Source organism: Leptodactylus fuscus, chromosome 2, assembly GCF_031893055.1.
Source record: "Leptodactylus fuscus isolate aLepFus1 chromosome 2, aLepFus1.hap2, whole genome shotgun sequence".
NCBI classification, from domain to species: Eukaryota; Metazoa; Chordata; class Amphibia; order Anura; family Leptodactylidae; genus Leptodactylus; species Leptodactylus fuscus.
Window position 1 is genome coordinate 99,826,416 of NC_134266.1, and position 15,184 is coordinate 99,841,599.

The following is a 15,184-nucleotide window of genomic DNA, read 5'->3' on the forward strand; positions in this document are numbered from 1 at the left end:
CTCTGTGAAGAAGGTGGATGATGGCGTCATCTACCCCAATGCCTGGCCGGTAGGCAAACTGGAGGGGGTCCAGAGCGGAGCTCACTAGGGGGCGTAGGTGTGTCAGGACCAGTCTCTCTAGGACCTTCATTAGGTGTGATGTCAGTGCTACAGGTCGGTAGTCATTGTAGCCCATCGGGTTGGGTTTCTTTGGGACTGGTACCACGCAAGATGTTTTCCACAGTTGAGGTACCACCCCCAGCTTCAGGCTCATATTGTACATGTGCGTTATAATACCACACAGCTGGTCACTGCACATTTTAAGAACTCTTGCGCTTATACCATCAGGTCCCCCCGCTTTGTTCGCTCTAATATTCTTCATTTCCTTACACACCTGAGACTCCTGCAGGATCAGATAGTCAGATTGCAGTTGACCGCAGGTCGGTGGGGGTTGGGTCTTGGTGTGTGAGGGGAGGGCGGTTAGCTGACATGCTGGTGGAGGGAGCATTTGCTTGGAGTCGAATCTATTGAAGAATAGATTAGCTCGTTAAGCCACTTCCTGTCCCCTACTGTTCGGTGCCTTGTCTTTTCCTTGTGTCCTGAAATTGCCTTAAGGCTGTCCCACACCTCAGAGATTCTACCCTCCCCCATCTGTAGCTCCATCTTCCGTCTGTAGTTGGCTTTCCCTTCCCTGATCAATTGTCTCAGCTGTTTCTGAACCGCCCCCAGGCCATCTTTGTCCCCAGACCTAAAAATTCTCTTTTTTTGCTTGAGGAGAGTTTTAATCTCAGAGTTAATCCATGGTTTGTTATTGGAGAAACACCTCACCTTCCTAGTTGGTACCGTGCTGTCCACACAGAAATTAATGTAGTCCGTTATGCAATGTGTGAGTCCCTCAATGTCCTCTGGAAATGAGTCTTGAAACACTTCCCATAAAGTTATATCAAAGCAGTCCCTTAGAGACTCGACACTTCCCTCTGACCAAATCTTCACGGTACGGGTAACCGCCGGTTCTCTGCGCACCAGTGGAATGTATATGGGTCGCAGATGTACCAGGTTGTGATCTGATCTGCCTAGGGGTGGTAGGGCAGATGAGTTATATGCATCCCTTACATTGGCAAAGAGCAAGTCCAGCGTCTTGTTGTCTCTTGTATGGCAGGTTACATACTGGGTGAAGCCTGGTAGAGTGGATGCTGAGACATGGTTGAAGTCTCCAGACACTAGGAGCAGGGCATGGGGGTGAGATGATTGCAGCTCACTCACAACAGCATGGAGGACTTCACAGGCAGCGTCAGCTTTAGCAGAGGGGGGGACATAGGCAGCTAGTACAATAACATGTGATAGTTCCCTTGGCAGGTAAAAAGGTCTCATGCCCACGGCTAGCAGTTCAATATCCTTTTCACACAATTGTTTCTTAACCACAATATGTCCTGGATTACACCATCTCTCATTGACAAATATTGCAATTCCTCCGCCTATTCGCTTACCGCTCTCCAGTGTTCAGTCCGCCCGAAGAAGTTTGAAGCCCTCCACGGAGGCAAGTATGTCCGGAGTGATTTCAGTAAGCCAAGTCTCTGTAAACAGCATCATACTGCACTCACGAAACTCCTGTTGATGTCTGGTCAGTGCTGTCAGTTCATCCATCTTATTCACAATTGATCTCACATTCCCCATAATGATGGACGGGATCATATGCTTTTTGCGTTTTCTTCCTTCGCGTCTCAGTATGCCGGCTCATTTTCCGCGTTTTCTGCGTTTTCTAAGTCTCCTTATTAGTTCGTGGGGGATGGTAAGAGCATGCTTGTCCAGCTTGTCCTGCAGCATGCTTCTAAGGTGTAATAGTGTCTCCTTAGTGTAAACCAGTCTTCCTTGTCTGTGTGGAGGCATGCTTCAGACAAAAAGGCTCAAAAAGGATTTCTTTATAAGAGTTTCTGCATCAAATTCCAGCCCATGGTAAGTTCTTATACTAATACTCCTTATAGTAATAGAAAAAAGTGAACAAAAAAGGACGGGATAGAGAAAGATCAGTTTAGTTTCAGCAGCTGTAAACACATGCAGCCACACTCTAGGCAGGCGCAGATGTAGTTAATAAAGGAGAAGAATTTTCTATCATCATTCCACCGTGGTTTTGCTGGATCTTTCTTTTATTGAGGATTTCCATATACTTTCATAGCCTTTAGAGAGGCTGTTCCACACATATCTTTTGTATGTTAATCAGCTCAGTAGTTTTTGAATGAGACCATTTTTATTCAGATGCTAATTAGCCTCGAGCATGCAACCCGAAAGTCTCAGCGAGCACTGTCTAACTTTTCCCAATGATAGAGCCCCTTTAAAGGGGTTTTCCCATATCTCTCTTTCAGCAGTATTGCCTGCTGTCTCTTCTTCTCACTTAATGTATCGCCCCAGCTTGCTGAACAGGACACTATAAAGTATCACAATACACATAATTACTAGAAATGTGATTATAATATACACATGCTTGTAGAGAACAGACTCAGTGTTAAACCAAAAAAAACATAGAGACACCACAAAAAATAGTACTAAAAATAGAAACTTCATTTAGTAAATATCAATATATAAAAAACATATACATGACAAAGGGGAACAGAAAAAGAATCCTCTCACAAATGAATGAGCAGAAAGGAAACCCCTCGAAGGGTGATGCTACAAATGTATGTATATAAGAAATACAACATTTTACACTTACATCATAGAATATAAATCAATAACACATACCCAAAGACATGTTTGAGACATAAATGGTCACCAATCAAGGGGAAGTTCTGCACACCAAAAGTGAGGCTAAAGATGAAACGCCTGACGCACGTTTCGCCTGGATGGCTTCATCAAGAAGCGTGATCTGAATTGTAACAGCGCGACATATATATGGACTGGTAAAGTAACAATTACTTACACCTGATGCCGACCAGCACCCCAAACACATGTAGAAAAACGGCAACATGCTTCCCAATTACGTCATTGCGCACGTGTAACCCGACGACGTCACCAGACTGTGTCCACAATCAAATAAAGTTATATGACAGACATGACTCACAGGCGACGCCATCGCGCATGCGTAACGCACCGCCGTGCTCACACTGTTAAATAAAGTTGAATGAAAAGGATCCAATAGAACAGGGGTGGACAATTAATTTTCCCATGGGGCTGCATAAGAAATTGAAACTATGATAGAGGGCCACGCCACGGCAAATTTAGCTCCACCCACTTCTACGATGTCTCCGCCCATTCCCAATCATCTTTCCATGTGCCCCCACAAAGTATAATCCTCCTACAGTCACCCATACATTATATGTCCCCACATTATAATGTTCCCTTCCAACTGCCCCACAGGATTAAGTCCCTCTCCTGGTGCCCCAGTGTAAACTGGTGGAAACTAGAGGGGACATGAAACTGGAGCAGCTGGAGGGGACATTAAACAGTGGGGGTAGTTGGAGGGGGGCAATAAATTGACAGCTGGAGCGGGACATGAAACTGGGGGCAACTAGAGGGGGACATTAAAATCAGGACGCTGGAAGCAGACAATAAACCGTAGGGGTAGCTGGAGGGTGACATTAAACTAGGGGCATCTAGAGGCAGACAGGTCCCCCTACAGCTTCCTCCACAATTTAATGCCCCCTCCAGTTGTCCCCAGTTTAAGTGCCCTCTTCATCTACCCCCAGTTTCATGTCCCCCCCTCCATTTCTCCCTCAGTTTCATGTCCTGCTCCAGCTGTCAATTTATTGCCCCCCTCCAACTACCCCCACTGTTTAATGTCCCCTCCAGCTGCTCCAGTTTCATGTCCCCTCTAGTTTCCACCAGTTTACACTGGGGCACCAGGAGAGGGACTTAATCCTGTGGGGCAGTTGGAAGGGAACATTATAATGTGGGGACATATAATGTATGGGTGACTGTAGGAGGATTATACTTTGTGGGGGCACATGGAAAGATGATTGGGAATGGGCGGAGACATCGTAGAAGTGGGTGGAGCTAAATTTGCCGTGGCGTGGCCCTCTATCATCAGACCTTCTCCCAAATGGTATCAATAAATATGTCATCTTGTCCGGCATAATAAGACTCAATACTTAAATATGTAAATATGAAAAAGTTACAGGTGTTAGAAAAAAAATGTGTCACCATATTCTAGTTTGCAGCGTTTTACACTTTTTAAAAGGTGTCAAAACATTATAAATATTATATAAATTTGCCCCCAAATTCATGTCCCCTCCATCTCTGCCCCCAGATTCATGTCCCCTCCATCTCTGCCCCCAGATTCATGTCCCCTCCATCTCTGCCCCAGATTCATGTCCCCTCCATCTCTGCCCCCAGATTCATGTCCCCACATCTCTGCCCCCAGATTCATGTCCTCTCCATCTCTGCCCCCAGATTCATGTCCTCTCCTTCTCTGCCCCAGATTCATGTCCCCTCCATCTCTCCCCCAGTTTCATGTCCTCCCTCCATCTCTCCCCCAGTCTCATGTCCCCCCTCCATCTGCCATCTCTGCCCCAGTATAACATTCCCCTTCCATCTCTGTCCCTAGGTTACTGAGACACACACACAGACAGACACATATAGACACACACACACACTCCACCCTGCATCTCACCTTACATCTCTCAATACCTTATGACACACACCACGTCTCCATCTTCCTGCCGGCACTAAGACACGCCCCCTAGACACGCCCCCCTAGACACGCCCCCCTAGACAAGCTGTGCGGGCCGGACTGAATCAGTCAGAGGGCCGGATTTTGCCCGGGGGCCAGGCTTTACCCAGGTCTGCAATAGAAGAAACTGTAACCATAATAGGTAAATTTCAAGCCATATAGGAACAAATTTAACCCCTTAAGGACCAGGCCATTTTTTGGTTTCGCATTTTCATTTTTCCCTCCTCACATTTCAAGAGCCATAACTTTTTCATTTTTCAGTTCACAGAGTCACATGATGGCTTATTGTTTGCGGGACAAATTGTACTTTGTAATGGCATCATTCAATATGCTGTGCAATGTACTGGGAAGCTGGAAAAAAATTCAGAATGAGGTGCAATTGGAGAAAAAATGCATTTGCGCCATTTTCTTATGGGTTTAATTTTTACAGCGTTCACTGTTTGGTACAAATGACATGTTACCTGTGTTCTACGTGTCAGTACGAATGCGGTGATACCAAATTTATATAGTATTTGAAATGTTTTGATACTTTTAAAAAAATGATAAACTTTGCAAAATAGAAAAAAATTTTTGTGTCATCATGTTCTAACACCTGTAACTTTTTCATATTTCCATGTATGGAGCTGGTTGTGGTGTCTTTTTATGCGGGACAAGATGACGTTTCTATTGATACCATTTGGGGAAAGATCTGATGGTTTGATCACTTTTTATTCAATTTTTTATAGGAGGCAAAGTGTTGAAAAAAACGCTTTTTGGCTGTTTTTATTTTTTTTGCCGCTACGCCATTCGCAGTACGGGATAAATGTTTTAATATTCTAATAGTTCGGGCATTTTGGAGCGCGGGGATACCTAATATGTTTATGTTTAATGTTCTTTAATTACTTTTATAGCTAATCTAGGGAAAGGGGGGTGATTTGAACTTTTATATTTTTTTAATTTTTTTAATACTTTTAAAAACTTTTTTTTTTCTTCTGTTACATTTATGATCAGACCCCTTAGGTACCTTGAAACCTAGGGGGTCTGATCGCTCATACTATTCACTGCAATACTACAGTACTGCAGTGAATAGCAGAATCCCAGCACTTCTATTAGACGATGCCTCTGGCATCGTCTAATAGATCTAGTGCAGAGACAAGCCTGGAAGCCTTCAATAGGCTTCCGGCTGTCATAGCAACCGATCACCGCCCTCATGTGACGTTCAGGAGGGCGGCGATTGGGGAAACATGGCGGCGCCCATGCCGCCTGCGCTGTTTACACGCTGCGGTCGCGTTTGACCGCAGTGTGTAAAGGGTTAACAGCAGCGATCGGCTCGGGCACCGACCGCTGCTGTTATTAGCAGGTCCTGGCTGCATTATACAGCCGGCATCTGCTGTGTATGGAGCGAGCTCAGCGTGTGAGCTCGCTCCAAACATCCCCATGCGACCCATGACGTACAGTTACGTCAAGGGTCGCTAAGGGGTTAATGAAAATGGAGCGCTGGAAGTGTAGACAATAACAGTAATATTTTTTATTACATAACAGCTGATGGAAAATATATTTATATATAAATAGACAATCTACATATAAAAAATAAATATATTTATATATAAATAGACACTCTACATATAAAAAATAAATAAATATAAATAAACACCACAAATATAGAAATTATATATATATATATATATATATATATATATATATATATATATGTAAAAAAAATGTAAAAATACATCAATAGACCATATTGAAAATCTAAATGGATAAAGTGAAGTGTTATATACCCATTAAAGTGCTAATAACAATTATAAAAATAATAAATACAAAGTGCATATAGTCCAATAAAAAATAACATATAAAAAATGTGTATAAGGATGTGAACTTACACAAAAAAAAAAAAAATTATTTCATGTCTTTCATCTGTATTGAAAAGGATCCAACGCTGTAAACGAACATATAACCAGACACCATCAAAGGAAATCACCAGGATGTAAAAACCTAAAAAATACAAACAATTAGACCGACAACAATAAAATTTGCGCAACATAAGACAACAATGAATAAAAACAAATTACAAAAAGGACCTAAAGCTAAGCATCTCATTTAATCCCACGGGTGCAACCGTATCCAAATCAGCGGGTTTCCTTACACAAAAGTGCTTTCTGCAAGTCACCGCCCCTACTCCCAAGTTGGACCCTGTCATTTCTACGTGCCCTGAAATCCTGTGGGTCACTTTGATGAAAATCTTTAAAATGGCGAGGTACCGGTTGTAGCTTTTCGAATTCACGTGATCTAGATGATGCCACTATTTTATTCACGTGTTCCAAAATCCGTACCTTTAGGGCACAGCTGGTCATGCCCACATATATAAGTCCGCAAGGGCATGTGGCATACAATGTGCTGGGCAATGTTAAATTGTTTGTCACCCTTTGAATTGACAAATGTTGTACTGCGAACAATGTATTTACACGCACAGTTACCACAATTAAAAGAGCCCCACATGGGGCCTCGACTACCAAAGATAAATCAGACTCAGTGTTATCTGTGTGTTTACAGAGAGATAATAGACTCTGCTTTATCAGCAAACTGCAATTACATGAACTGATTGTCCTGCCAGCACAGCTCTAGATAACAGTGAGAGCATTGAGGGACCTAACTTGTCTTGTCACACAGGTCTGGCACTGTGGAAACAATGGGATGAATAAGTTCACATAGCAGGAAAAGCAGGATTGCAAAGGCAATATATTTAGGAAAAGTCTTCAATTTACATAAGCTACCAGTATAGATAAAGTCTTTGAAGTGGGAATACCCCTTTAAAGAGGACCTTTCGTGGTTTGGGGCACAGGCAGTTCTATATACTGCTGGAAAGACGACAGTGCGCTGAATTCAGCGCACTGTCGGCTTTCCCGATCTGTTCCTCGGGTGAAGAGCTATCGGTACCGTAGCTCTTTACAGTCAGAAGGGCGTTCCTGATAGTCTGTCAGGAACATCCTTCTCCACAGCAGTGCCTATAGTGCTGTACAGTGTGAGTGGGGAGGAACGCCCCCTCCCCTCCTGATAATACTCGTCTATGGTCAAGTACTGTGAGCAGAGGGAGGGGGCGTTCCTCCCCACTCACACTGTACAGCGTTATAGGCGCTGCTGTGGAGAAGGATGTTCCTGACAGACTGTCAGGAACACCCTTCTGACTGTAAAGAGCTACGGTACCAGTAATTCATTTGTTAAGGATTAGAGATGGGCGAGTACTGTTCGGATCAGCCGATCCAAACAGCACGCACGCATTGAAATAAATGGAAGCACCTGGTACTTCCGCTTTGACGCCGGCCGGCCGCTTAACCCCCCGCGTGTCGGCTACGTCCATTCATTTCAATGCGTGCGTGCTGTTCGGATCGGCTGATCCAAACAGTACTCGCTCATCTCTATTAAGGATCACTTCAGTTCTGAAGTTCTTTTAAAGGCTTATATACACATGTGGACAAAATTGTTGGTAGCCCTCATTTGATGAAATAAAAACTCACAATGGTCACAGAAATAACTTGAATCTGACAAAAGTAATAATAAATAAAAATTCTATGAAAATGAACAAATGAAAGTCAGAGAATGCTTTTCACTTTAACAGGATTTTTTTTAACCCTTTCACTACCAAGCACGTAGCTCTACGTCCTCCCAAGGTGACACCTCAGTAGTGGAGGACGTAGCTACTACGTCCTCCTTACTAACGCCGATATCTCTGGACTGCATCAACATATCTTGATGCTTTAAAATGCATTTTTAAAGAGGAGAATCTCATCTTTAAATTGATACCAACTTGATGATAGAACTTACAGTTTTGGAGCGATTCACTGTTGAAAACGCTATTTGGCATTGAGATCCAACTGCAGATCTCAATTCCTGATAGTGTTTCAACAGTGAATCACTCCAAAACTATAAGTTCTTTCATAGATATAGGGCTCTAAAGTGTCCCCCCTCCTGTCTAAGCAAGCAATTTGCGAACTGTAACAGGAAAGGGAGCAGTCCAGCAGCGTGCACAGAGACAGAGAAACAATCTGACTCTGTACACAACTTGTATGTGACACCAGGAGGGGGGTGGCAGGGACTCTTCTGTCCCCATTAACTCTATTAACCCTTATCCTGCCAATCAGAGAACATACTATACATTTGCACTCTGATTGTCACATGCAGGTATAATATAATTTCCCCCTGAGCCTTACTAGTGGGGTATTCTTATTTAATAACCTCTAAACATAACCAGGAAGTTTATTGGCACTGTGACCCAGACGTTTACCATTGGCCAGGTTGCAGCGCAAAAAAAAAGTTGCACCAAACACACAACATATACACAAAGTCATTGAATAAAGTGTACATTTCACCCAAATCCTTGTCTTGTCCATAGCTGAGCTTTCTACAGTAAAATACATCTTTAGCGATTTTTTGGGGGATGATATGCATTTTATAATTACACCATTTTGTCCCTATAACTTATTAACTAAATTTTTCTTGTTTGATTTAAAAAAAAACAACAACAACAATTCTATCATCGCTTTTTACATTAAATTTTTTTGCCATGTAGCATACAAATAAAGTAAACATGTTACCTTTATTCTAAGGGCCTGTACAATTAGAACGATACCTAATATATATTGGTTTTTTATACATTACTAATTTTACAGTACAAAATCAATTTTGAATATAAATCAATGGTTTTTGCATGACAATCTTTTGAGAGCATAACAATTTTATTTTTTGAGTTGGTTGAGGACTTATCTTTTGTGGGACAAGCCATGCTTTTTATTGGTACTGATTTCAGTTGCACGTGAATTTTTTATCACTTTTTATACCATATTTTGTAAGGCAAGATTGCAAAAAAATCCCCCCTTTAGCTCTGTGGGCCCCCTTTAGCTCTGTGGGAAAACACGGTACAAGAAATAGCGAGGTTCGAAGAGCTGCTCAGTTGGACGTCGAGGACGCATGACAGATTTGAGCGAACTTGGGCCCCCTGGCGTAACTACTGGAACAAGTCTCACCCTACCTAATCAACTTCCTTAGTATCCACAGCTCTTGATGGCGTTCACACACCTGTACCCCCCCTTTACCGCTATATTTCTTCCTCCTCAAACCCAGATCTTCCCGCTTTCCTCTACCTTCCCCAGTCCGTCTTTGTCTCAGTCCCCTTAATCTTCCTTACCTTTTCTTGCTACACATTTGATACTGTTAGGTTATTGACTGTTAAAATGTTATATCGCTACGCGAGAATTATGGGCTGCTAGACGCCCCCAAGCCTTTACAGGCTTCTACTAGGTGCTTTATAGAGCCTTTGTACACCCTAATGAAGGCTAGCTAATGCTTAACCTATGTTATTGTCTTTTGTACTTATATCCATGATCCTGTACTTTGCTTCTTGTCCCTTTTTTGTTCTGTATGTTGAAAAAAAAAAACAATAAAAAACTTTGAATTAAAAAAAGATTGGAAAAACAATTATTGCTTCCAGCTATTTTTTCCCCTTTTTTTGTTTTCATAACTGCCACTTGGCAGGTTCAATAATGTTTCAGTTTTATTGTACATAACCACTTTTATATATGAAAGGGGCATTTTTGGACTTTATTGATTTATGAATTTTTGAACACTTGTTTTTCTCTTTTCTTAGTTGGTTCACTAGTATGCACTGCAATATACATGTATTGCAGTTTTATGCAGATTCATACATTTGTATGCATTCATTCCACTTTTCTCAGCAGGATCAACCAGGTATGTAATTCTGGTAGCCCGAGGTCTGATCACTGCCAAAAATACATCAGTACCACTCGAAAACACAGTGGAGGGTGATTGGGGCAGCATAATGATGAAATACCTTAGATGCCACAGTCAAACATGAAAGCAGCATCTAAGGGGTTTAATTATTATGCTGTCCCCCTTCCCCATCAGCATCTAAGAGGTTAAAGCCCCCCGATTGGAGCTCAGCTTCAGCCGAGCATACTGGAGCATGGTGTTAACTGTATGTTACAGCTAACACTTTCTCCAGAGACTGCCCACTCAACATCTGAGGGGTTGGAACATTTACGCTGTAATAGTAGGGCGGTTTGCGTTGTCACAGACAACAGCACCATACTATTATGGCGTGCATCATTAAGGGGTTTAATGTGTAAAAGTAAGTGACAGCGCAGTGTGTGGTTAAACTAGGGGTTTACATCACCTGCTTAAAATTTATTTTCCCATATACATTCAGGTTACTTTCATTTTTGCTGTGTTTGCCCTAGAGAACTATAAATTAGGCTACGGGCCGACGTTGTGGAAACACAGCTTTTTTGTTGCAGATTTTGTTTCCGCAATGTGGGGTCTTAGCCTAAGATAGCTATATTGTAGATGTATTATAATACATAATAATTGTGGTGCAAAGCATGTAGAATAGTTTCTTTTATGCAAATTAAGCCACAATTCTGGTATTTTATGATTATTCAATTTTGGGCTTGTGTATTTTCCTGTAACACTAAGTCATTATACCTATCAGTTTTTCATGGTGAGCAAGAATTACTTTGTAAAAGTTCCTTTTTCTTGGAAGCAAAATGTGAGGCATCTTCTCAAACAAACCAATACTAACAAAACAATGTCTTCTCCTTATTTAACCCCTTCCTGATGCAGCCACTTTTCATATCTTTTTTTTTCATACACAGAGCCATCTGAGGGATTGGTTTTCGTGGGAAATATTGGTTGTAATGGTACTATTTAATATTCCATATGATGTACTGGGAAAATGAAAAATTCTGAATACGGTAGATTTAGAGAAAACTACATTTGCGTCTAATGACATTACCTCCATTCTGAGGGGCTGCACAGTTATGGCAATATAATATTTATGTAGCTTCGTTTATGTTTTAAAACTTTGAAGAAAAAATGTTTTGATGTTTTTATTCAAATTTTTTGGGGGAGGCAAAATGACAACAAAAAATATCAGTTTGTGAATTTTGATTTTTTTTCCCCCCTGCTATGGGGTTCTCTGTACGGGAAATAGTGTTTTAGAAGTTTGTAGTTTGGGTATGTTTTGATGTGTTTTACATTTATTTATTATATATATTATATATAGTACATGTTTTACTTTATTTATTTTCATATGTGATCTATGGAAAGGGGCTGCCTACCATAGCATGTAATAGAACTGTATTGCAGACAGGCCTGGGAGCTTTGAATAGGTTTCGGTCTGTCTCTGCAACAGATTGCCTCCCCTGGATCTTGTTCTGAAGGATGGTGAACTTCCCCAAAATAGCATCCAGTGAGTAGATGTCTTGGCTATGTTTGACCTAGACATTTTGAACAGTTCTCTGCTCTTTAATGCAGTTAACACCCGGTGGGTATGGCTGTCGATCAGGTCCTGAGTGGTTGTCATGTTTAAAGACCTGACATTCTTTGTAATAGTACGGCCGATATCAGGAAAGGGTTAAAGCACATCTCATAATTTTTCGTAATTGAATAGTGCATTCGAATATAAGGAATTTTGTATTACATCTTATTACAGAAATCTATTTCCTTCTCCTTAGGCTGCATTGATCCTCTTTATCTTCAAACAGACTGTTTACATAGAGATCCATCTCCTTACACACAAAATGCTTTGGAGAGGGGATAGTGGAGGAGGTGACTATTAAATAACTTATTGCCTCATTCTGTGCATTATAGTCGTATCTGGAAGATACAGCGATGACAAAAGAGTTGTCTCTCACACCATAAAAGTATGTATCTTTTCTATCAGCCTTCTCCTTCCCCCTCTTCAGAAACTTGAGACTTGTAACAAACATGTCTGAAAACATATTAATAAGATAGATTTCAAAGCTATATTACCTGATCAGGTGTGAGTTAGAATGGAAATCAATGCATCTCTTCATAAATTTATGGTTCCCTGCAACAGTCTGGCTGTTTATTGAGACTTAATACATTTTTAATAATCTCTTTCCTATCCAAATATTGCTATTAGCAAGCAATAAAAATTTATCAACATCACTTGTCTGAGAGATTAAGTGTTTAACTATTACACTTGTTCCAATACAGAGTGCAAGGATAACATGTGCGACCAACAAGATGAAGAAATAGGTATGACTGTTTCAGAATGCTGACAACTTACTTAAAGTGGACCTTTCATGTCCTTGGGCACATGCGGTTTTATATATCGCTGAAAAACCCCCGACAGTGCACTGAATTCAGCGCACTGTCGACTTTCCCGTTATGTGCCCTGGGGCAAGAGATATCAGTGCAGCTAAAGATATCTCTTCACTATTAGAAGGGAGTTTCAGACAATCTAGCAAAGCTGAGAGGAACGCCTCTCCTGACATCCTGACAATACTGTCTGTAGCTCTGTACTGTCAGAGTGGGCGTTCCTTACTGCCCAGGAATGAACGGTAAGGAATGCCCCCCTCCCCAGTACTAGTCTATGGCCAAGTATTGTCAGGAGAAGGGGGGGGGGGGGGAGGAAGTGTTCCTCACTGTTCAGCATCATTCCTGGGTGGTCTAAAAAGACCCCAGAGTATAGTCATTGTTCATGTGTGATCCACCATGAGGCATAATACTGGTGCAGGGGACACTGTGGGGCATAATACTGTGTGCAGGGTCCACTATGGGGCATAGTACTACGTGCAGGGGCCATGATGGGACATAATAGTGTGTACAGGGGCCATGGTGAGACATTATGCTATGTGGATGGGCTGCTATGGGACATTATACTGTTTGGTGGGGCCGCTATGAGACATTACACCACGTGGAGGGGCCACATTTTACTGTCTGGAGGCCACTTAGTACACTATAGTGTGTGTAAATGGGGCTTTATACTGTGTGGGGGCCAGGAAAGGGGGCGCTATGCCATGGGGGGCCCAAGTCAAATGTTTGCTGGGGGGACCAGTCTTTGCTAGTTACACCACTGGATATATACACTATATGGAGAACGGAAGCGGAGTCAGTGGGGGGGACGGCATTTCTTCCGGGTGACCATTTTCTACACAGGGTGAGGAGGGGGATTCACCTCCAAATCCTGTAGAGGTGGATGCACAAAAATCAAGTCTGCATTGATCTCAGCTGTGAGAGAAAAGGGGAAACCTGAACTATATGGCAGTTGATGCCCCTGCAGAACAGATAGCTGAGATCGCTGAGATCTCCTCTTATGAAATGCAATCTAAGAAAGATGTTGCACAGAGGCGCCATTCAAATTCTTTCGTGGTGCGTGACCAGAACATAATAGCCTCCTTAAGTTCGAAGTCCTGTATGCATCAAATTACACCTCTTGGGGTGGAAGTCAGACACTTAGGTTGGAGGGCGATGTGTGCCCTATCCAGCTTAATGCGCTGGTCTGGTGGTTTTTCCCAGAAACATGGTGAAGATTGCCTTCAAGATGACTTTAAGATTCTCCTCACCAGTGGCCTCAGGCAGATCCCTCACCTATATGTTGTGCCACTTGCCTCTGTTATCAAGGCCCTCAAGGTGGCGGTTATTGACTCGTTTTTTTCTCTTCAAGTGAGAAAAAAAATGCCTAGTTTCGTAATGGGCGGTTTCCAAGTAGTCCCCCTGTCCCACAATTTGGCATTATTCTACACTCCCAGATACTATTTGTCTTTTATAGGTCTCTTTAATGTCATCCACCAGGTCTTTATAATTACGTTTAGTAAGAAGTTACAGCAAGTGGTGTTGCCAGTGGGAAAGAGTATCAGGAGTCCATGAGAGTAGTGGACTGGTGGTAGGGTAGCGGTGGCATGTGCAAAGATTGCACTAATTCTTTAGTAGACATCCAGAACTCTGGCACTTCATTAGAAAGAAGGACTGAAGAAGGCAGCAAAGGAGGCATAATGAGCAGCTGGGGACAAGTCCTCGGTAATGTAGGTGTGGGCCAATGGGAGTAGATCAGGGAGAAACAGATGACCGTACATGTTTCCAGCGTGGCAGCCTTCTAGGTGGCTGCTGGAGGGAAGGCTCCATGGAGTAGAACCCCGAGAAAGGTGGCTGGGACCCCAGGGGGTTTGTTCAGGGGTAACTTCTTCATTATTGTAAGAGAAAGGTTGATGAAACTCATTTATAGAGAGGAGACGCTGAGAGCTGCAAAGCTATGTAGCCATTTTGTGTGGCGTCCAAACCATGCCCCCCTACACTAAAGGTTATAGAGATGTACAAATATCAATTTACAACATTATACATGTTAAGGCCAGGTTCACATCTACACCTGAGTCTCCATTGTGAAACTCCATCACAGAGACTGCTGAAAAATGTTGAAGAAAAAAAGTCCTGAGGTTTCCGCCGTTTTCAGTTTCTTTACAGCGGACAACTGATGGACCGCATTGTAGTCAGTGGAGTCCGCTGAGCTATAACTCCTATTGTAGTGGAATGATACTTTAACTGGTCATTTGGACGCCCGAACAGTTAAAAATTACTCAATCATTAGAGTGACTCAATAAGTCATGTTATTATCAGTCATACCATTTACATATGACATGTTTGTTTTTGGAATGTTGTTGCAATATTGTCATAGTTCCTTTTTTGTACAAGTATATAGATATCTTTCAACAGAATCTACTGGAAACAGAACAAACAAAAGCTGAG